The 23,659-nt window shown below is 40.4% G+C and overlaps 1 protein-coding gene across 2 annotated transcripts in view; it reads right to left on the minus strand.

Annotated features, from left to right (window-relative positions):
* TRIP12 (thyroid hormone receptor interactor 12) overlaps nt 1–23,659 on the minus strand; it is a 3,849,287-nt gene that overhangs the window by 502,021 nt on the left and 3,323,607 nt on the right. The window lies entirely within an intron of this gene.

Here is a 23,659-nt window from a genome sequence, read left to right on the forward strand (position 1 = left end):
TGTACACGATTTTAAATGCCAAGCTCAAAATTTCACAATTGTTAATACTGCAAACGTACTGTAACAATTTCCTCTGAAGTACCATTACCAACAAAAATAATGGGCAAATAACCTGAGGACAATGAACTCTACCAGACTTTAGCTTAGTTTAAACACAGTCTAGTAAAAGTTACCTTCTAGAGGTGCTTTATTAGCCAGCTACAAGACTTAACTCTTCCTACTCTCTATGGCACTCAACAGCTTTCAACATCAAAACAGTTTGCTTATGGAACTATTTCCTCCTATTAACTGCTCTCAGATGCTGGTGTCAATTAAGCACCTTCCATAAAAGGAGAGGCACATCCATACCACCTAAATCTAAAACCAAGCTGTAAAGTGCAACAGGAAAAAAGAAATAAAATGAAAGGACATACTAACCTGTTAGAAAATGTGATTCAGTCAGAAGGTACTCTGATGGTGGAAATCATAATTAATTTTTTCTACTTAACATAAAAGATCTACCATGGTAATGGATCCTCCTCCTCCTCAACCACTAGTACAGAAATAAAAAAGTTCAGTTTGTTCAGCAGCAATAAAACTCTCTCAGACTTTAGCTCCATCACTTTTCCCATAAGGCCATTACTTTGCCACCTCTTTCCAAGTCTAGGATAAAACCACTCCTAAGAGTGGCACAGCACATGCTCAATATGTCAATAATACTGCACAATGGCAACCCCCACCAGGCCAGGGGAAGAAGGGTATGAACACGGAGGAAGATAAACCACAGCCAAATAGCTTTAGTTTTATGATAAGCCTACAACTTTCATATCTAACATGCTCTGGTTCATCCTTCTCAATAACTAGATCAGAGTCGCTACAAGACTTACCTGGGTGGCCTCATGAAAGCATTCCTGGAATAACTGCAACCCAAAGGAGGGCCAAGACACAAAACACAATACTCTGTTTTTAATGTCTTGTGAAATTTCTTAAAGAAGCACACTTTGCAGCTGCATTTATCACCTATGGAGGTATTCTTAAAAAAAAAAAAAAAAAAAAAAAGTGTGTGAAGTAGCGACAGCCTTCGAGGCACGAATCTCTGGCTCAAATGCGAGCATGTTACTATTTTTTCATAACAAACTTTGAGACAATCAGACAACAACCTTGACAACGTGAACTGGAAACTTTCTTATCCATTTTTTTAAGAAGAACATAATATAAACAAATGCACATCCTTTCTAAAGCCTTTTGCATATTATTAAAATGCAGTAAATACCTTCCTTTGTTATCACAAATTGGAATGAACATCAGAAAATGAACAGACTAATTGAAGTTATCCCCTACTGCTATCCACACAAAGAAGGCAATGGTTTGCAGGACTACCCTGTCTTTGTGAAAGGCCAGGTACGGAGGATTAATGAACAAAGCCTAAAACTCCAAAGCTGTTTTTGCTGAAGTGATGGCTACAAGGAAAAAATGTCAACTGCACTCGGGCTCAAAGGAGAGTACTGAGAGTTTCTATGGAACAAAAAGTAGATCTCACAGAGAAATAATGGGCTTCCCTAAGGGGTGGTCTGATAACAAAAAGATTTACAAACTTTTATAGAAGCCAAGGAAGAATTTTGAAAACTTTGGTAGAAATTAATGACAGCAGCCAAAGGAACTTTGAAGAAGACACAGATCATCCTGCAGTAAAAGAATTGAGCAAGGGAGACTTGGACTGCATAAAACCACAGATGAAAAAAATATTGTTTTTCAAACAATAAAACCAAACAAAAAAGTGTCCACTGCTCCTATACAATTTCCTGGCAATGGAATTTGGGGCAGAAGTAAGAATATTGATGACCAATCAGAGTGGGCTGCAATCCAAGCCATCATTAGAACTCAAGAAAAAAGTAGTTCATAGGGATTGCTGCAATTAGGGACAGAGACAATAGGCAAGAGGGGGCTGGAATCTATTGGAGAAAACTGGCAAAAAAAAAAAAAAACAAGGTATTGGTGGAAAATAATTAGAGCAGGAAAGGTAATAGAATGGGAGGAGGCCAAGAATTTATTTGGACTGCAGGCTAGAGATTGTCTTCCCTATGAAGGACTGATGGAGTACAGGCGAAGAGAAAGAAATAGGGGGATCCTAAGTGAAAGACCAGCACTGGTAAGAGTTTTTAGTAGAATCTACAAGAGAAGCTGCTATTAAAAAAGTGATAATTAGTAGAGCACATAGAATACTGCATGCTAACTATAAGAATCAATCAGAGAAGGTTAGAAAGGACTGGGAAGACAGATTGGATAACTAATTCACAAAGAAACAATGGGGTGATATACGTCTCCCAAATATGCAACAAAGTCTATAAGACTTGAGATCTTTGTTTGGAAGTGATTAGATGGGTAGTTTTATACTCCAAATGGACTCCAAAGAATTTTTCCACAGGTAAAAAGCAAATGTTGCTGGATGTGTGATGGGGAAGAAAGGTAATTGGGAACCTATTTTCCAGGAGTGCAATGAGTTGGCAGACTTTAAAAATTCCCTGCAGACTATCAGAAATACCTGGTGAGGAAATTGGTATAACTAAAGAGAAGATTTTTTGAGCTGTAATACAGAATCAGGGTTGCCTAGACATAGTAAGGCCTTGCTGAGTCTAATTACGGTGGTTGCCACAAAAGCAATTACTAGAAAATGGAAATCAATGTCTAAACCAAATGTACTAGAAGTAGTGAATATAGTAACACAGATAAAACAACTGGAAATGGGATCTTAATGAGGTATAAAAGAAGGCAAGATTCAAATGAGCTATGTAATGTTTGACAATGGCTACACAGATTATAAATGATGTATATAATGTTTGCAAATAAAAATGTCAATATGGTTTGTTTTCATTTATATAGAAGTATTATGATCATAAGTGATAATTTAATACAGACGTTGCTTGTTAAAAAAAAATAGTAGTTAACTTGATGACGTACAGGTCCATGTAAATTATCATGGTTCTGAACTCCTTTCATTACAGAGTATTTTCTGTAACTGAGGATAAAGCAAGGGAAGGCCATAGCCAAAATGAAGTTATGAGCATGACCTCTGTCTTGTTCAACTTCAGTTTCTACGTAAACTTTTGAATGAATGGAAAGGGAAGAAAAGAATACTGGACAGATAGAAGCCACTTATGGATTAATACATGGATTGCTATCTCAGAGGGGGAATCACAGAAAATAAGTTACTACTTATGGCACTGGTCTGAGAGGCATAAGAGGTCACACTGAGGCTTTATACCATTATCAGAAAATACATTTCTGATGCACTAAAGCAGGACCAGTCGTGACATCAGCACACATCTGCTGTGTCTGTGCCAGAAAGTTGGTTCCTTCAGAAATGTGATCTAAATTGCATTAACAAAGTAATGCCTCGCCAAGTTTAATGCTGACTGCCAAAAAAGCACTTGCTAGAAAAAAATGGAAACCAAAATCTAAACCAGCTGTAACTGAAGTACTGAATGTTGTAAAGATCAACACAAACACTTGAAATTTGTGGGAACAACACATGCAGAACAATGTCCGAGAGGAAGAGTAAAGACTAAGGTAAGGCAGCAATTGGGCAACTTACGCAGGAGTGAATAACTGTTAAAAAGAAAGGAAACATATGCACTGTACAATGCATGAATGTAAAAAAAAAAAAATTTTTTAATCTGCCTATATCAAGTGATAGACTACTGTTATAGTCTTTGTTTTATTGTCATTTATTTTACATCCAGAAAAGTCTTGAAACTATCTCAAAATGTTTCACAACACCGAAATGTTATTTTCTGGACTTAAGGAACAAAGTAATCTCTGCAAATAAAGCAAACTGTTATTATTACTGTACTAGTTATATCCTTAAATATGACAAACCTTTATTTTCTCTGCAAATGGCTCTAAATATAAAACAAACAACATAGGGAAAGAGAACACTCCTGTCTGGTTCCACTGTTCAAACAACCTACCCATTTCAATTCTTGACTGACTTTTCATACATCCTCTTAACTAACCCCTACTATTCTATCAGGGAATGCAAAGGCTATGACTGTTCTTACTCATAAAATCCTAACTGACACTATGAAATACTTTCTCTTCATCAAGACCAAACAATAAGAGTGGTGTTTTCTTACACACATTAATTCTATCTGGATCATCATTGTTCTATTAAAGTTGCCAAATGCTTGCCTGCTCTCCACAAAACCAGATTTATCAATATCTATCAATTTTCGCAACATCCTTGCCATCTTCTTAGCTAGTACAGACAGTTTATAACCATGGTTTACAATTGAAATAAGTCTATATGAAGCTGGGTCTGAAAAGTCCTCACCCTCTTTTAGTAATATAGCCCACTTCTTCCACTTTTAAAATATTGTTATACAAATCCTTCCAGATCTTTATCACGGTCTTCCTTCCCAAATTATAATCATCATCAGGAATATCAGTCTGTTCTGCAGCCTTCTGTGTCAACTGATTACTCAAGCATGGTTTTTCTCTCATCTTAGCTACTGTTTAACATCATCTCTGCCTAACCATGACATAAATCTTCCATACAGGTCACCATTTGTGCTTTTTCTTGGCTTCCACATTCCTTTACTTTATACAAATTTTCTTATTTCCAAAATCTCTCCAATACCTCTATAAGATCTCTGGTTGTTTTTCTTCTTACAGGATCCCCAAATTTGGGAGCAACCCTTTTTACTTTTTGTTGCAAAATGTCACTGTGGTAAAGTTTTGTGTGCTCTGGAGTGATCAAAAATAGTTGCTTAACAGCAACCTAAATACACGCATATTAATCAAAATACTTCCATATTTTCCCATTAGCCCTCTGAAGTTGCTCCTCTTCTTGTTCTATAAAGCATCCCTGTATTCTGCTTATTTTAGCCTTTGTCAACCCTGCTAACCAATTCCCATTACGTTTTTCACGGTAACTTTTCCTCTTATTTCTACCATGTTTTTAAATTCCATTTTCATTTTATACCATTCTCTATCCCTACTGAAGAAATTTCTATCTTCCCTAATAACTCTCAAATCATTTCCCTTATTCCTTAACTTCCACTCTTTTTAACAGATAAATAGGAAAGCACAAGTGCCTCATTTTTACTTCATTAGACCATATCTTTAACTTAGTTTTTATTGGTGCATGATCTGAAACAGTTACTCGATGTGTGTCAGAACTTTCAGTAAGATAAAAATGTTCCTGTCATACATACCTCTTAGAGCAAAAAATCTGGACAAAGCCTAAAATGATGGGAGGACAAATAGGGACAGATCTTAAAGATTGCTCTTACAAACTTAGAAAGTTCACAAATACAAGACGTTCGCTGTAATTGTATCACAATCCCAAATCTAAATATAACACGAACTAGAAGCAGACTAAAAATATAAACTCTTTACTGTTGAAAATACAAATGAATATACTGGTTAAGCGCTTTCATCTACAGTGTGTAGACTTCATCAGAACACCAAATGAAATTGTCAGCTGGGTTATATACTTAACTGCAACCGGTTCAAGTAGAAGCAACCAATCCAAATGAAAAATCAATTAAACTTCAAAGGCTGGTTTAAAGTGCACTTGCATATTAAAAACATATAAATTACATAAAGTGCCTCAATATTTAATACATTAAAACCAATCATAGAATGCATATTTAGTACGTAATGTTTTTGAAGACCAATGTATAAAAAATATGTAGAATTTAATTATTAAATAAATAAGTAAAGAGAATAAAATATTTCCATAGTTTATATTTTAGCTTCAAGTAATGACTTGATAGAAATATTGTCGTTGATGCCAGGGTGTGCAGTTGTATTTAAAAGAATCTGCCATTTAATCTCTCTCTTTCCTCTAATTTGATCTTAAAGGAGTACAACAGGTTTCTCTAATGTATTCCTCAACTTCACGGCCCTTTTCCTCCCTATTTACATTGTCCTCTGTAAAGCAACAACAATAAAGCATTTACAATTTTTATAATTCCCCTTACTTCTGTAACAGAAGCATACCTTCTCATACTGTGATGGTTTCACTTACAAAATGATTCTCTCACGTTTGAATAAAGCTTGCTGGAGTCGCCCAATTACTGACATCATCGAGGCCAGGCAGTGCAGGTACTTTTTTTTTTTTTTTTTAATCAGTTCCCTCCCCAAAAGTGACAACACCACAGCCGTCATCTGATTCTAACGAAAATAATAAGACTCACCCATTCTGTGATGTCATGGCTCTCTTGTCCTTCCCCCAGCCTGAGTGCTGTTCATTTTATTCAGTAGTAGTGTAGTAACACCGATGCTTGGAAACACAGAAATTTGGTATGCATACTTGTACATTCTGCACGGCAAATGATGCTTGGGTGGTGTATCGCTTGCATACTTCTCTGATGTATTTGCACCAGATAATGCTAGTGTGCAGTGCGGGAATAGAAAGATTAAAACATTGCTCTGGTATCAGAGGTGGCAGTGCAAAGTACAGTTTTGTACCTACCATAAATGTAGATGTTCGAGTGCTAATACAGCTGCAGTCATAACAGATGGGTTCTCCTGCCGTCAGGCGGGTCCTCGGTTGGCCGAATTCCAAAGTCTAGGTCCGGCGTCGGTTGTCGTCGCTTCTTCCCTGACGTCAGTGCGACAGGGGTATAAAGGAACCAGCCGACGCCATTTTCTTCAGTTTTTCTTGCCCCAGATGTCAGGTGCCCCCAGAAGGAAGGCAATACATAAATTTGTGTAATAAAGCAATGCAATATAATCAAAATACAGTAGTTGCAAGCAAATACATCATAAATGAATACCCCAATCAGGTTGTATGAGGAGGTGTTAGCCAATAGGCCTGTCCCAAGAGGGGAAGGAGGGAGGGAAACCTGGACTGCAGCTGTATTAGCACTCGAACATCTACATTTATGGTAGGGACAAAACTGTACTATGTTCACCGTGCATACAGCTGCAGTCATAACAGATGGGAAGAATCCCAAAGCTAAGAAAGGGGTGGTAGGCACTAGGTGGAACTAGGAGGAGCCAGGACGCCCTGCAAGACTGCAGTGGCAAAAAGCCTGCTCTAGTTTTGGAGTATAATGGTAGGTGGTAGTGCTTGGAGAAGGTATGCACAGAACTCCAAGTGGCTGCTTCCAAAATATCTTTGGTAGGAACTCCCCTGAGGAAAGCTGCAGAGGTAGCTGTGGCCCTTGTGGAGTGAGATCTGATGCCTGTAGGTACAGTTTTGCCATGAAAAGAATAGCAAAAGCGTATGCAGTGGGCTATCCATTTTGAGATTGTCTGTTTGGAAATTGGCTTTCCTTGAGCTCCTATAGCATAGGACACAAAGAGCTGTTCTGATTTTCTGAAAGGCTTTGTTCTGTCCAAATAATAACGCAGTTGTCTGTGGATGTCCAAGGAATGCAGTAATCTCTCCCCTTTGTTTTGAGGATTAGGATAAAAGGTAGGTAAGTGTATGGCCTGATTCAAAGCTACCCTGGATACCACTTTTGGCATAAAGGACGGATTTGTTCTTAAGGAAACTCTGTCCTGATGGAAGATGATAAAAGGCTGCACAGCCATGAGAGCTTGTAGTTCTGAAACTCTACGAGCTGAGGTAATAGCCAGGAGAAAAGCTGTTTTCCAGGACAAATATTGCAAATCTGATGAGGCAGCTGGCTCAAAGGGAGGCAAGGTCAGTTTTTCCAGAATGAAATTGAGATCCCAAGCAGGTATTGGTTGTTTCCTTGGGGGTTTTAGATTCTTAGCCCCTCTGAGGAACTGTCTTAAGAGAGGGTGAGAGAATAAGGGTGGATCAGTGTTGTATTCTGCAGAAATGGCTGAGGCATGGATTTTGATGGAGGAGAATGAAAGTCTACTGCTTAGCAGCTCAGCTAGATACTGTAGTATTTGAGGTAAATTCAGTTTTCCAGGATCCTGGCCCTTTTTCTCATTCCAGACACAAAACCGTTTCCATTTTGCGGAGTAAGCTTTTCTAGTTGACGGCCTTCTGGACTCCAAAATGACATCCTGCACCTCCTTGGAGAGTACGGTCTGCTGTGATGCTAAGGAATCTTCCATGCGGCTAGATTGAGTGTTTTTAGCTGGCTGTGAAGAGTTTTGAAGCTGTTCTGAGTCAGGAGAAGAGGCATTAGAGGCAGGGTCCATGGTGGGGAATGCGTCAGGCTCCTCAGGAGTGGGTACCAGTGTTGTCTTGGCCAGTCTGGAGCAATGAGAATCATCTTTGGTCTGTCTGCTCTGGTTTTCAATAGAACTTTGGGCAGCAGAGGAAGAGATGGGAAGGCATAAACTGTTATTGATGTCCAACTGAAAGAGAGAGCGTCCACTCTCCAGGCCTTTGGATGGAAAATCCTGGAGCAGAATTTTGTCAATTGGTCATTTTTGTGGGAGGCAGAGAGATCTATGTCTGGCCTTCCCCATGCTTGGATTATCTCTGTAAAAACTTTTGGATGCAACTTCCATTCGTGTGGATCTGTCATATTTCTGCTTAGGTTGTCTGCCAGCGTGTTTTCCTTGCCTGGCAAGTACTGTGCTTGTAGTTCAATTTGTATAAGTCCATGGCCATGTTCCAAAGTGACATGGCCAGTCTGCATAGGGGGTATGAATGTGTTCCTCCCTGTTTGTTTATGTACCACATAACTGTGGTGTTGTCCGTTCTTATCAATAGTTGACCTGGTTGCAGAAGGTCTTTGAAAGCTATAATAGCATTTATTACTGCTAGCATTTCCTTTTGATTGATGTGAAGCTGCTTTTCTTTTTGGGACCATTTGCCCTGAATGCACAGATCTGTCATGTGCGCCCCCCAGGCGTAGTCCGAGGCGTTTGTTGTGATGACTTGATTTGCTTGAGGCTTGCTGAATGGAAGACCTGTGTTTGTTTGGCATGCTTGAGCCCACCACAGAAATTCCTTTTGAAGACATGGAATTAGTGGTATTATTGTTTCCAAACTGTGGCTGTGTTGAGACCATAGGTTTTTCAGGTACCACTGAAGTTTCCTCATATGCAGCTTTGCACATGGGATTAGTAAGATGCAAGATGCCATGAATCCCAGAGCCTGCAGGATTTTCCTTGCAGTCAGCCTGGTGCAATTTGCTAGTGCTCTGAAGTATTGAGTTAGTTGCCCCTGCTTCTCTGGCATGAGGTAGGCCATCTGGGTGTTTGTGTCCAAGTTGGCACCCAGGGAAATTATTTTCCGAGAGGGTATTAGTCTTGATTTCTTTTTGTTGACTGTGTATGCCAGAGAGTTCAACAACATTATTACATAAGCCAGATGTTTCAGAAGAATGTGCTTGCTGTCCGCTTGGATCAGGCAGTCGTCCAAATAGGGGTATATTTGTATCCCTTGAAGTTTGCAGTAGGCAATTACTGATGCCAGGCATTTCGTGAATACTCTGGGTGGAGTAGATAAGCCAAAGGGCAATGCAGAGAATTGATAATGGGTTGAACCTGCAAGAAATCTGAGGTATCTTCTGCAATTTTGTCTGATTGGGACATGCAGGTATGCCTCCTTGAGGTCCAATGTTACCAGCCAAGACTCCTTGCCCAGCATGGGAAGAAGCTGCTGTAGAGTGAGCATCTTGAATTTTGGTACGAGTAGAAATGTGTTTAGGATGGATAGGTCCAAAATAGGTCTCCAATCTTTTCCCTTCCTTGGTACCAGGAATAGTCTGGAAAAAAACCTTGACCTTGTTCGTGCATAGGTACCTCTTGAATAGCTTTCATGTCTATGAGATCTGTAATTTGCCTTTGTGCCTCTGCCCTTTGATTGTGTGGCAGGTTTGGCATGCCTCTCATTTTGGAAGGGTGTGAAAATGGAATCTGTAGCCTCTGTTTATAATGTCCAGGATCCATTTGTCTTTTGTGACAATATGCCAATTTTTTGAAAATAATGCCAGTTTTCCTCCTAAGGGTGCTGCCATTTGAGTCCTGCTTGGCATGCAAAGGGGAAAGTCATTGGGCTTGCTTTCTGAATGGTTGCGAGTTATCCTCACCACCTCTTTGTGTAGGAGCTTGCCATTGTCTGCCTCTAAACGATCCTTGGGATTGTCCTCTGCCCCTCGGGCGCCTGTATCTACCTCTTTGGGGTCTGTCCGTGACTGGAAAGGACCAATTTTTGGAAGGCCAATTTCTACTGAAACGTGGGGGTTGTACCTGTAGAAAATCTTTCACAGTTTGCATTGATTTAGCCTTTTCCTCCATTTACCTTAATACCTCCTCAGCATTAGCACCAAATAATACATCCTTTTGTAGAGGGGCATCTAGTAATTTTGCTTTGACATGATCTGGCAAGGTTTGTTCCTTGAGCCAGGCATTTCTACGTATGACTGATCCTGTAACAGCAGCTCTACATGAGGCCTCTAGAGCATCAAAACCACATTGTAAGGTATGCTTACCCACTTCTTCTGCACTATGCATCAAATCCTGCAACTCCTTCAAGTCTGGTTGTTCAGGTTGTGACATTTTACTTTTCAATTGTGATAACAAAAACTGTTGGTATTTTAGCATATGGAACTGACAGTTTAATGCCCTCATGGTTAAGGTAGCCGAGGTATATACCTTTTTTCCCCACCTTTCTAAAGATTTGGAATCTCTCTCTGAAGGTAATGGATTTTTAGCAGTGGAGGCCTTAATTCCCTTGGGGCCCTGTGAGATGGTTTCTGGGTCAGCAGCATGGTTTTTGTATAGAAATTGGTGTGAGTCAGGAACCCTGTAGTACCTGTCAGGCTTGACTGGGGCTGGAGGTAGAGAATAAGGGTTAAGGCAGGCCTCCGAGTAAACATCATCTAGGATGTCCAAGACAGGAGGTATAGCCAGAGGCCTGTGCTGAGGTAGCAAGAGAAATTCCCTAAGCCTTTTCTTGGAATCTGAATAATCTTGGCCTTCCCAGTGGAAGTGTTCCCTTAAGGTATGCAAAGTTTCCCCAAATGAGTAATCCTCTGGGGGGGATACAGAAGGAATGGACTCATCTGCATCAGAGTCTTCAAAAGGGGAGTAAGAATGTTCCTGATCATCAGAGTGCTCTGAAATAATGGAGCCCTGATCAGAGGAGGGGGATTCTTCCTCCACTCTGGGCCTTTTGTCCGGAGGGGGTTGAGAACCCCTGATAACAGTAATTAAATCCTCAGCCATTTTAAGCATCTGTTTTTTAGGCATGGGGCCTGGAGATGGGCCCTGTGTAGCTTGTCTCTTAGAATACATGGCTGCTTTGGACTTAGTGAAAGCCTTGATGGAAAAAGAAGAGGAAGGTCTGAAGACACCTTAAGAGGAGGTAGACCTGTCCACATTTTGAGATTCAATGCCAAGAGTGGCTTCGGTATCTGTAGTCGGGGTGTGGGCCGAGGAGCCTGCGACCTCGGGCACAGGAGACACCGCCAATGAAGTGTCGTCGGTAGTCAGGGGCTGCGTAGGTGCCTCGCTGAGAACCGGACCACGAGTAGTCGGCTTTGACGTGGTGTCGGTAGAGGCCGTGGACCTCGTGTGTTGGTCCTTATCTTTGTGCTTTTTAGACAAAACTGGAGTCAGAGTATCTGACGACATAATATTGTTAAATGTTTTGCCAAAATAATGCTGGGCGAACTCCGCCCGACGCTTAATGGTGTGTTTGTTGAATGTAGCACAAAAGCGACAGACCGAGACGTCGTGGTCTGGGCCTAAACAAGGAATACAGAGGGAATGGAAATCATTATGCGGTATTTGCTTCCCACATGAAATACAATTATTAACTTTGTCTGACATCGGTCTGAGGCAAGACACGTTTCCCCAACAGGGTACTTAGCTTTCAAGAAGACTGCGGTTTCAAAATTTTCGTAATTTCAGGAGCTGGCCGACTGGCACTTGCGAACTGCTTCTGCTTCGGGCACCGCGCGGCAAGAAAGACTGAAGAAAATGGCGTCGGCTGGTTCCTTTATACCCCTGTCGCACTGACGTCAGGGAAGAAGTGACGACAACCGACGCCGGACCTAGACTTTGGAATTCGGCCAACCGAGGACCCGCCTGACGGCAGGAGAACCCATCTGTTATGACTGCAGCTGTATGCACGATGAACATCATATTCATAGTGGCTTAACATGAGAGTAGCTCTAAGCAAGCACCATGTGAAACCTGAACAAGCACCTAGAATTATTCAGTGCAGCTTCCACACCTTAAGTTTGAAAATGAATTCACATACTCACATGAACAGGAGTAGCTGCATATTGATGGCTAAATGTGCATGGGCATGTTGGGTGGTTACTACACTGCAAAACTGGTATGTAATGGTGGAGATATTTGGAAGGCATGAGCAAACACACCAGTATATTAAAACCATAGCACCAATTGAACTGGAGGCTGGCAAATAGATTTAGTAAGGGATTTTGTCCATGCACAAATATTTCAACAGTGATTCTTTGCAGTGGCATCCATTATCTGATTCAAGGTAAGTTAACCTTGATTACCTTTATTTAAAAAAAATCAATAAAAAAATTACTTTGTTATAAGTGACTTCTGGACACAAGAAAAAGGAAGGGGAAAATATAGCAATGTGGTTTGTATGTACAAAGACAAATCCAGGGACACTGCAAAAGGTTTTTTTTGCAAACCAACCAGTGGAGTAAAAACACATGAAGGCAAACAATGCATACTAACACACTTTGCACATGTAAATCTCAATTTTTAACAAGGTGGAAGCATGAAGTGATACCTTAACACTTAAATTAATAAAGATCTAAACTGGTTAACAGTATAAATGTTTTATTCTTTAGCGCCTTGGTGCAAGACCTTACTGGATGTGATTGCAGTCAAGTAAGGCCATGGCTATAGTGCAGCAAAAAAATGTCCCCTCTAACAAAGGAAATGCTAGAGCAAAGATTAAATTACATGAAGCACCCTGCTGAGATCTGCCAAACAATGGAATTACCAGGTCAAATTACCCTCAGGACTTTGACAGCTAGGGAAGCTAAGTGTTATGGGGGAGGGGGGGAAGTAAATGGACTGGAATTCATTGTCTCACAAATTAGTGCCATTTAAACTAAATTAGAAAAAAAGACAGCAGTAAACAGAACTTTGAGTGTGTTCTGTGGCATTTGCACTGTTTCTGTTTTAAGTAGTCATCCAGCAGCAGGGAATGTTACTTGCACTGTTCTATTTTACTCAGTACTTTGTACGCATGCAACATCTATGAAATGACAGGAACTTTAGGCAAACGGAGGCCTGCATGATATAACATTTTTGAGCAAAACAATGATTTCTGGGATACTGGATGGCAACCTGATTTATCCAAACCATGTCAATATGCTAGCTTCCAGGTGGTCAGAGTCTGGAGTTGCATATAAAAATATTTAAAATCCTGTAAATAATCCCAGAGTGCTGTTAAAGTGTAGGAAACATCATGCCATGATGTTTTAAACATGTTTTTTGAGTCTGAGGGTGCAGTACTCCTTTACTTCCCACCCCTGGGGTTAGCCTTAACTTGTTCTAATATAGCGAATTTGAACACATCACAACTCAGGTTTCCTTCAAGATGTCTAAATAATGCGTTATTAGTGTCTTTCTTCCTAATGCTATAGTAGTGATCGTATATGCGATTCCTAAGACACCTGTCCGTTTTTCCCCACGTAATAACATGGGCATTTTACACATTTTGCCAGGTATATCACATGTTGTGACCTACAATTACCCTTTTTGAACCTAACTAATGTGTAGTTGGCATCTCCCAAAACAAGTGTACTTTCCTCCATTATAGCAAAACACTGGTTACATAGTCCACACTTTCTAGATCCCCCTAGTTTATCTAAAATTTTATTATCCAACGCTCCAGATGCAAACATACCTTTCAAGTTGTAACAAGTCTTAAAAACAAAGCTAGGTTGGTCCCCTGTTATACCTTGTACACCCCCATCACAGCTTAAAATGTTCCAATTCCTACCTATGATTTTCTGTAGATTTTTTGTGTGGGGACCATACTTTAAAAAAATACATGCTCGCCTGTATTTGTTACTACTAGCATTTCTAATGGCCCCCTCTATTGAACTCATAAGTACTTCCCTCTCCTGCCCTGTTCCAACTCCTAAAAGGGGTTTGTATTTGTTTCCCCATTCATGCTGAACATAATCACTAATGTCAGCTATTAACTTTTTAGGGTAACCTTGTTTCTCAAACATATCACCTATAATTTCCAAGTCTTTGACCATCTCATGGTAGTTAGAGGTCATACGGGCAGCCCAAATGCAATGTCCCTTAAATATACTCAGTTTTTGACTCACTGGATGGCAGCTCGAAAATTCTAAGTATAAGTTGCTAAAAGTTTCTTTCCTGTAGATCCTTGAGTTGAAACCATCTCTGTCAGTTAATAGCTGATATTAGTGATTATGTTCAGCATGAATGGGGAAAAAATACAAACCCCTGTTAGGAGTTGGAACAGGGCACGAGAGGGTAGTTACTTATGAGTTCAATAGAGGGGTCCCCACACAAAAAAATGTACAGAAAATCATAGGTAGGAATTGGAACATTTTAAGCTGTGATGGGGGTGTACAAGGTATAACAGGGGACCAACCTAGTGTTATATTTAGATTTGGGATCGTGATACAATTACAGCGAAGTCTCGTATTTGTGCATTATTCTTGATTATTTTTGCTGTACAAGTCTATAAACTTAGAAAGTTGACTGCATAACAGGTTTTGCATTAGCATGCATTTTCTGAAGGATGTGAAGTCTTACACTCACATGTTTGCCATTATTTAATTACTTCAATCCTCAGCTATTTGCCAGAAAGGTACAGATGTTGAGGAGGAACACACCAAAAATAAGAGGCATAAATCTGGACATTCTGCAAAAATCTGTACAGTTGAGAAGTATGCTGTCAAATATAATTTCTATTCAATCTAGTCTGGTTATCATACCCCACAAAATATGTAAATTCTGATTTCCTTCTACTAAATTACTATATTCCATAACAAATATTCTCACATATTTCTTCATAATCTACTCTCTCTGGTTATTTTTCCTCTCCTAAGTCCCCCTAATATATACTTACTATTGCAAGTAAGAATCCTGACTCCACTAAAAGTATTCCCTACTGAAAGATTATTTTCCCCCAAATTTGCTTAAGCCCCATATCATCACTTTTAGATTAAATAGAAATATATGCCAGTATAATCGTCCTCTCAATAACACCTTACTACTACAACTCTAAAACTATCATATTTTCTCTCATCTATCAATAGTGGAGCCCCTCTAGTAACCAGTCTTAGGATGCGTAGTTTCCTTTGTCTATGAAATTCTGCTGACAGTCCACAGTGAAATCCTTTGTAAAATTCAAGTTCATTTCTGTCCAAATGCATCTCCTGCCACATTGCCATTTGCACCCTACACTTGTTAATTCAGTAAGCTCTTGCTTTTTGTCTGTACCTGTAAGAACATTTACATTCACAATATGGACAGAATAGTCATTATGACAAAGCTATTATTCCTACCTATTATATAGTTCTCAGTGCATATTTCCAACTTTTAGAGCTTATATGCACATACTGATGTTTGGTTGGATGATCTCTCATCTCCATTTGAAACTATGTAATTTTTGAAACTTTTTGCTTCAATGAAAACACTTAAAAATGTAATGGCTTTTCATAACTTTCCATCTCGCTTTAACTTGCAACAAACACACAAAACTATGCACATTATACAAAATAAAGTTTACTCCCTTCCTGACTGGAGTAGGTGGGGGCTGCACCCACAGGCACTATCTATTCTAAAATTAAGGTTGCCCATGAGAAAGTGCATGCCAGAGCATGTACTCCTATATATATATATATATATATATATATATATATATATATATATATATATATATACTAATTGCTGTTTTTTCATCTATTTTCCCATCCTATAAGAAAAGTGCACTGGCTACCTTTAAATTAATTTGTGCACTGCTGTAGTGATGTACTAAGGCTGCTAAGAAAGTAACTACTTGCATAACATATTCATTTTCCAGTTTCAAAATTATTTTTTTCACTGAACTGCTTGCCTGTGTACCTTTGAATATTAATTACATTTTACCTTCAGCAGTTCACTCAGAAGACAGTGTCCAGACCTCTCATGGTAACTGTCCCTGCGCACCTGCATACTGCTCCTAAAAAAGCTGTTTTTATTACATTATCAGCTGCTGTTGCTAATAATGCTGCAGATGTGTGAAAGAATCCTTGTAATTTTTACTGTTCTGACCAGTCTTGATCATTTCCCAGGGAAAGGATTTGCAAAAGGAAAAGCAGCTAATTATTAGCAAATGCAATAAAGAACTACAATTTTCTGTACTTTTTATCATTTTAGCTTATTTTTAAGCATATTTGCTTAAAAAAACTCGTCTACAGCTTAAACATAAGCCATTAAAGTATATATTAATTTCTGTAAAAATTGGGGAAATTACCTTAAATCTACATATAATATGATCAATACCCTTTTATATCCCCAACCCCGGCAGCCCAAGATCACATTATACTACTTTTAACTTGTTTCTGTCCAGTCTTTCTTACCTTGTTACAGTATAAAGCCATGATACCTTACAACCAAGAATACATACTTCCTAGATTTAACAGCTTTAACACACAGCACCTCACTAGCCCTCTTCAAGACAAATCTTGATGAGTGGATGAGAAATAGAAAGTTCACCCCGGGGATCACTCCAGTGGCTCTACTTGATAGAGGCACTGGGAATTAATGACTGGCGGCACAATGCCATGACACTTCTATGAGCTAGGCTTGTAAAGGGCCCTAGGGCCATTAGCCTAGTACACACATATGAACCTATAGCAGTCACTCATAAGACAAAACTCACCCACTGACACGTTTAAAATAATCTGACTGCACACTATACAAAACATGCTATTTACGTCATCAATGTTTATACAAATATACATAGGAGCAAAAACTCTTCCACTTTCAGTTATTTAGTCAGTCCCTTCAGTGTCGTCTTAAACATTAAAGACGAAATCTGGTATATGCTTTACAGTTCACCTACCAGTTTAACACAGTGAAGAACATTCCAGTCTTTCTCAGCTACTACTTCTTGCCAATGTTTCACATGCCTATTCTTATATCTAATGGGATTTATACTTCACAGTCTACCATTATTCACTAATTTCAAAATGTTGTTGGTCTTCCTGGTCACCTCCATCTCCAACACCAGTCTTTTGTAAGGTACTCCTGATTCCTCTACTCAGCTTCTGTAATTTTTTCCATCATTCAAGCACTTTCTTTTGGGGGGAAAAAAATAAAGTTTTCACTAGCAATATCTCTTATGGCCTTTGTTTCCGTCTGAAGAATGAGAGGCAGAGTCCCCTGCTAGTTCACTCTTTGTTCCCTACACTTTTTTTCTTTTTAATATTCTTTCTTAGTCTGTTCTGTATCCAAAAATGCCTTTGATCTTCTTGGAAAATATTCTGAAGGCAGCTAGATAAAGCAGCTTAACTCTCACACCTGTCCCTCAATCAACATTTCTGACTGACGTGATAAACTTACTCTACTTCTACCTGGTGTACCAGGGAATAGTCAAACACACACTGATGCCCCTAATTTTTAATACTATTCCTTACCTCCATGTTTTCTGAGGAACAACTCTTTTCTGGCTAGGACTGCAGCTTTACAAATATGGCTCGGCTACTTTTTCATGACCAGATTTTGAGCACACACACAGGTTCATAGGTTGGTACTAGGCTATCGGCCCTAGGGCCTATACAAGCCTAGCCATAACAATTCCCTAGATATTTCTTCCCACAATATTTATTTCTCTGGACCCCTGTCTAGCAGGGTGACTGACATGATCCCTGGGGTGAATTTCCTATCTCCCATCCAATCATCAAGGTTTCTTTTGAAGACTGCCAAAGAGGTGCTCTGCTTGACATGCAGTCTATTCCAGAGTATGGGGAGTCTCTGGGTCAGGAACCTATCCCTCCAGCATGTTTTGTTCATTGTGATGACAAGGTTTAGATCCCTGGATAATGTGGCTCTGAGGGATTGGGATTTCTTTAAGTGGAGCATGTCCAACAGCTCAGGGTTTGACATGGCCTTGTATGTTAAGCAGAGATTGCCTCTGAGTAGACGATATGCCACAGAGTACAGCTGGAGTCTTTTTTAGACAGTCAGCATATGACAGCTGCTTTAGGCCTGTGATTCTTTTAGTGAGGTATTTCTGTGACCTTTCCAGCTGTTGCAGATGTCTTGTGAGGTACATATCAAACAGGGCATTATACTCTATAATGGGTCTAATGAGGGATGAGTACAGTGGGACAATGACCTCCTTTTTTCTGGATGAAAAGCCCTTAGTGATGAGGTGTGCCACATAGAAGGATTCCCTGACTGTTGCGACGATGTGGTTATCGAAAGTGAGACCACTGTCCACCTGTGTCCCTAAGTCTCTCATCACACTTTCGATGTTTAGTGTACTGCCACCTATGTGGTAATTCATGGGTACAGTTTTTCCAAAGGGGATTACTATAGATTTCTTGGCATTAAGCTTGAGCCCATGGCTCTGGCACCAGGCATCTGTTTCTGTAAGGCCCTTTTGTAGAATATTCACATCATTTGGGGATTCAATAATGGCGCCCAGTTTGTAGTCATCTACAAACTTTGTTAGCCAGAGTCCCTTAGTGTTGGCCTGTACTTCAGAGATGTAGATGCCAAACAAGAGTGGTCCAAGGGCTGAACCCTGAGGTACTCCACTTGTCACTTGTCTGGAGCTGGATTTGGAGTCGGCTACTTTTACAGTCTGGGTTCTGTCAGTAAGCCAGTTGCCAACCCATCGAGTGATGTAGTGATTTATGCCCAGCTTAGTAAGTTTATCTATGATTCCAGAGTGGGGGGTGGTGTCAAAGGCCTTGGCGAGGTCCAGATAGTCTGTGTGGACCGCCTTACCCTTGTCCACAGCTCTAGAGACTGATTCGAAGAAGTCAACCAGATTCAGGAGACAAGATCAGCCCTTCACAAACACAAACTGGGTGGGGTCCAGTGTTTGAAGGTTGCCAATGTCTTTGTTTATAAGTTCCATGATAATGCATTCCATGACCTTGCAGATCAGGCTTGTCAGACTGATGGGATGGTAGTTCCCGGGATCCAAGGTGGATCCCCCCCTTGTGGAGTGGGATAACTGTAGCTGTGCGCCACTCAGTGGGCATGAAGCCTGAGGTGAGGCTATGATTAAACATGACACTTAGGTGAGGTGCCAGTACATTTTGTAGCTCATGTAGTACACAGCCTGGGATGTCATCTGGTCCCATGGATGCTGTATTCTTTGCTTTGGAGAGTGCGGTTTCTACCTGTGTGGCCGTGATTACCAGAATTTGGCAATCCTTTGGTATTGAGATGGGCCCTTTAGGGGGTGAGAGGGGGGGTGAAGTTGGCACTAAATCGATCTGCCAGGATATTGGCAATATCCTTGGGATCAGTATATTTAATGACATTCTGTTGTAGCTCAGAGCAGATCTGAGCGATGCCATTTAGATTCTTGACATAACTATAGAATGCCTTATGGTTGTCTTTGGAATCTTTGGCAATTTTATTTTCGTAACTAGCTTTGGAGGCTTTTATGAGGGATGTCAGCTTCTTACTGAGGCTGGTGAGGGAGTTTTTTGCATCCTGGGATTTTCCTCTTTTCTGCAACAGTTTCTTCCTTCTGTTGTATAGTTTGTTTATAGCAGAGGACAAACCAGATTGGCTTCCTTTTTTTGGAGAAGAGCATCTTGGTTGTATTTGGGATGGCATGATTCATGCACGAGTGGATCTCCTCGTACAGTGCCTTAGTGCAGGATTCTGCAGTCGTACTTTCAGATCCCGTCTGCATGGGTGTCATGAAGTTTGTCACTTCTGACTTCAGTAGCTTGAAGTTGGCTTTGGAGAAGTTTATTAAGGAGGTTTACTTACTGGGGGGTGGGGGTGGGATGTGGATGTCAAGGGTGATTTGCTTATGGTCAGACCTGACCAATAAGGGGGTGACCACTGGTGTGGAGCATCTATCTCCCATGTTGGTAATGACCAGGTCTAGGATATTGGAGCCCCTGGTGGGACAATGGATTAGCTGATCCATGGTGTTGGAATTTATGAATTCCAAGAACCGTTAGGAAAAGGAGTTGGTACCCAAGTAGTTTTTCCAGTTAATGGCAGGGTAGTTGAAATCACCCAGTATTAGGGCGTTTGGTATAATATTTTTCAGTATGTTTAGAAAGGTGTGGTGGGAATCTTTGGGCATGGTGGGGGATCTGTAGCAAGCTACAATTCAGATTGCAGTCTTACCTAGTGTTAGTTGCACCTGGAGAATTTCAGATGCATTGTGTTGGGCAACTAGCCTGGAGGTGTGAATATCCTTGGTGAATATGGACACTCCTCCACCTTTAGTGTTTTGGTCTTGGTTTTGTGGCCGAAAAGTGTGGTAAGAGTTGTAGCCTGGTATTGCAGGGGTGCTCTCTGGAGCCTTGAACCAGGTCTCAGTTACTGCACAGATATCGATGTTCTCCATTTTTTGGAGTGCATTTTGAGGTTTAGACTTCTAGCACTGAGCAGGATTACCTTCAGATTTTGCATGCTTGTATCTGTTACAGTGGTGGTTTTACCCTTTGAACCTTGCCTAAAAAAGGCACTATAGGGGTGGCAAGAGCTTTACCCAGTAACTTGAATCCCAGGTGTGACAGGTGCAGACCATCTCTGGCAAAGCATCGTGGTTTGTCGATCATGTCTTCCCAGGCAGACATGATACTGGATCCCTTTTGAATGGCACCAGAAGCTTAGCCAATTGTTGAAGTCAATCATTTTGTCCTTATACCGTGGTATAATTCTGGCCGAAGGCAGGATGCTACTCAGGGCTAGGGTCATACCTGCCTGGGCCACATGATCCGAGAGCTCTTCCATGTCTCTTTTCATGTAGTCCAGGGAGGTATGTCTCAAGTCATTCACTCCAACATGGACAATGACAGAGTCATATTTGTACTTGTTGTGGAGTGACTTGAGTGCATGCGTTATGTGGCGGATCCTGGCACCCAACAGGCAGCTGACTGTAATTTTCTCCTTGTTCAGCCTGGTGAGTGGGACATCAGTGTGCCTGACTATAGAGTCACCTATGACTAAAGTGTTGGGTACATTGTCTTGCCTTAGGGGTTGTTGTTGGGTGGCACACTGGTGTTGTGAGCTATGTGTCACTTTGGCTGTGACTGGTGTTTGTTTGTGTTTCAGCTTCGGAGGTCCTTGTTGCTTGGGCAGGTTAATGTTAAGGGCCTTCGCATATGTGGGTTTAGTGTTGCTATGTGTGGGTGTTGATGGTGTGGGTTTTGAAGGGCTATGAGTTGCTTGAGGTGTAGTGCAGGTGTTAACCTTCTCCTCTTGACTGTCTAGCACATTCTTGGCCGGAGAGAGCTTTGCTTCCAGTTTGGCTATGTAAGTGCATCTCTCGCAGGTTGTAGTGTTGGGAGGTAGGAGGAGAGGATTGTCTGTGTACATGAAGCAGTTGCCGCATTACCCCAGTATGCCCAGATTCACCAGGTGGACAGGAGAAATCACCGGAAGCTGACCCTTGGACATGCCTGTTTAGGTGCTTTTTTTGTAAAGTACAAGAGCTGTTTTCCCTTACCTTTGCAAGGTACTTTGCAATTATAGGCTGTTTGGTGCCTACAATTAATTTCTCCTTATTGACAAGGAGAGTTGAGTGCTTGTTATCAGTTTCAGGCATCCTAGTGCTTTCCAGCAGGTTCTAGAGCAAGTGCTAGTCACAGGGGTTCAGGTTTTAGTGCTACTACTGAGAAACCAGCTAGTTCTAAGGGAAAATTTGAAGAGCAGACTTTCTGGCACCTGGAATAGTTTAACTGTAGCCTCGCAGTGCTGCACGTTGCGACAAATGTGCAAACACACACGTTTTAAGCCAGAAAGTTGAAAGGGATAGAAATCAGCCCAAAAAGGATAATAAAATTACAATTTCAGAGCTGGAAACCAATCCCCTAGCGTTAGATAGGCAGTACAATGCTCGCCACTCCCACTGGTAAGCAGTAGGACTTCCCTCTACCACAGCAAGGTCTGGATAGCTCTGAACACAGAAAATAAAGTCCTGAGACAAACAAAGCCTGGGATATGGACTGGCTAGGAAAGGTGGGAAACTAGCAATCAAGATAGTATTTTTTTTTTAGGTTAAAACAGGCTAAACAATGCAATAATACAGTAAATAAACACAGAAAAGGCTAACACACTTGAGTGTGTAGTCCTAAACAGTAAATGCAATTAAAACTCTACAAAATTAGCAATTTACAACTTTTTAAATGAAGCAAGGCAAGTGCACAACTGAGGTGCCCTCTTAATTAACAAATCCTACTGTGCAACACTGGTAAAGTTTCTTATTCACACTTCCCTGAAACAAATGCAGCTACTTCTTCCAGTTTCCCTGGTGCAGCAGAAAATATTAGTTTTCTCTATATGCCTTGCAATTCTCTTTTTGAAACTGCTCTTCTTGAGAAGCCTCACCGATCAGATGGCCTTTTTATGTGCATTTAGCCTCTGATTTTGCAGTTTTGTCAGTTTATCTGAACTAAAGTTTCTTCGATTTTTCTGGCCTTTCATTATTTGACTTTATATATTCCATCAGTGTTTCACTTATTTTAATTGTCTCTGAGTCCATTTGTTTTATTTTTCCTCTAAATTACTGGTTGTACTAAAGCTGAAACTTGAAATGCTTTTTACTGACCAGCTACAGGACTCTTTCCAGCCAGAATATTTTTTCATCTTCTGTTTAATCTTCTCTTACTTCCTCTAAATTTCTTCCTTTCTGGCATCTAGCAGTGAAATTGCTAGCCAGTAACTGGATTTTACTGAAACTGATGGCTTTTACTGGCTTTTTTTTTTGTACAGTTTCAGTTTTCACACTGGGAAACCAGTCAACCTGCCTCTATGGCTCTTTCAAAAAAATTCTATCAGGATAAGCAGGTAGGTGTTAAGCTTGATAAAGCCAAATTGGTTTGGGTCAAGGGACTGTAAGCTTCCAATATCAGTTATGAATTCCATGACAACACATTCCCATCATCTTACAAATGAGACAGATAAAGCTAATTGGTCTATAGTGGAAAGGGACTAAAAAGAAGTTATGTACTCACCACAACGTTCCATCTGTATTGTCCATTTTCATTTTTCCTCAACTGGGTTTGGATCTAATTCTCGGACCCAACTCGACCATTACTAAAGCTTGTGGCCACCAAAAACTCTTGAGCTCCTCCCTTTCCCATAATGCACCAACCCTAACATTTCTCAGGTCTTGTTTGCCGTTTTATATATATATATATATATATATATATATATATATATATATATATATATATATATATATATATATCTATGGGTCTACTTTGACTCATCGAATTTACACTTTAGCGAAACTTAGTTTTGCGAGTCTAGTTTCGTGAAAGTGCATTTATCCGAAATTGCACTTTCGCAAAACTACAGTTCTTTGAATGCATGGGAGGGGTGGCTGTTGTAGATTGCAGTACAGTGGGGAAAAGAGAAAGTGCAATCTCGGCGTTAACATATATTAGTAGTGGGGGTGTGGAGGGCTTGCCCCCCTATATAAGTGAGTTTAGTGTATTTTTTTTTTTAGTTTTTCAGTTAACTGTAGTTTAACTAAAGTGCATTTCCGGATAAATGCACTTTCACGAAACTGGACTCATGTAAATTTGACAGTTCAAAGTAGACCCATATAGATATATAC

Source organism: Protopterus annectens, chromosome 5.part0 (assembly GCF_019279795.1).
Source record: "Protopterus annectens isolate FY-2018-M chromosome 5.part0, PAN1.0, whole genome shotgun sequence".
Lineage (NCBI taxonomy): Eukaryota > Metazoa > Chordata > Ceratodontiformes > Protopteridae > Protopterus > Protopterus annectens.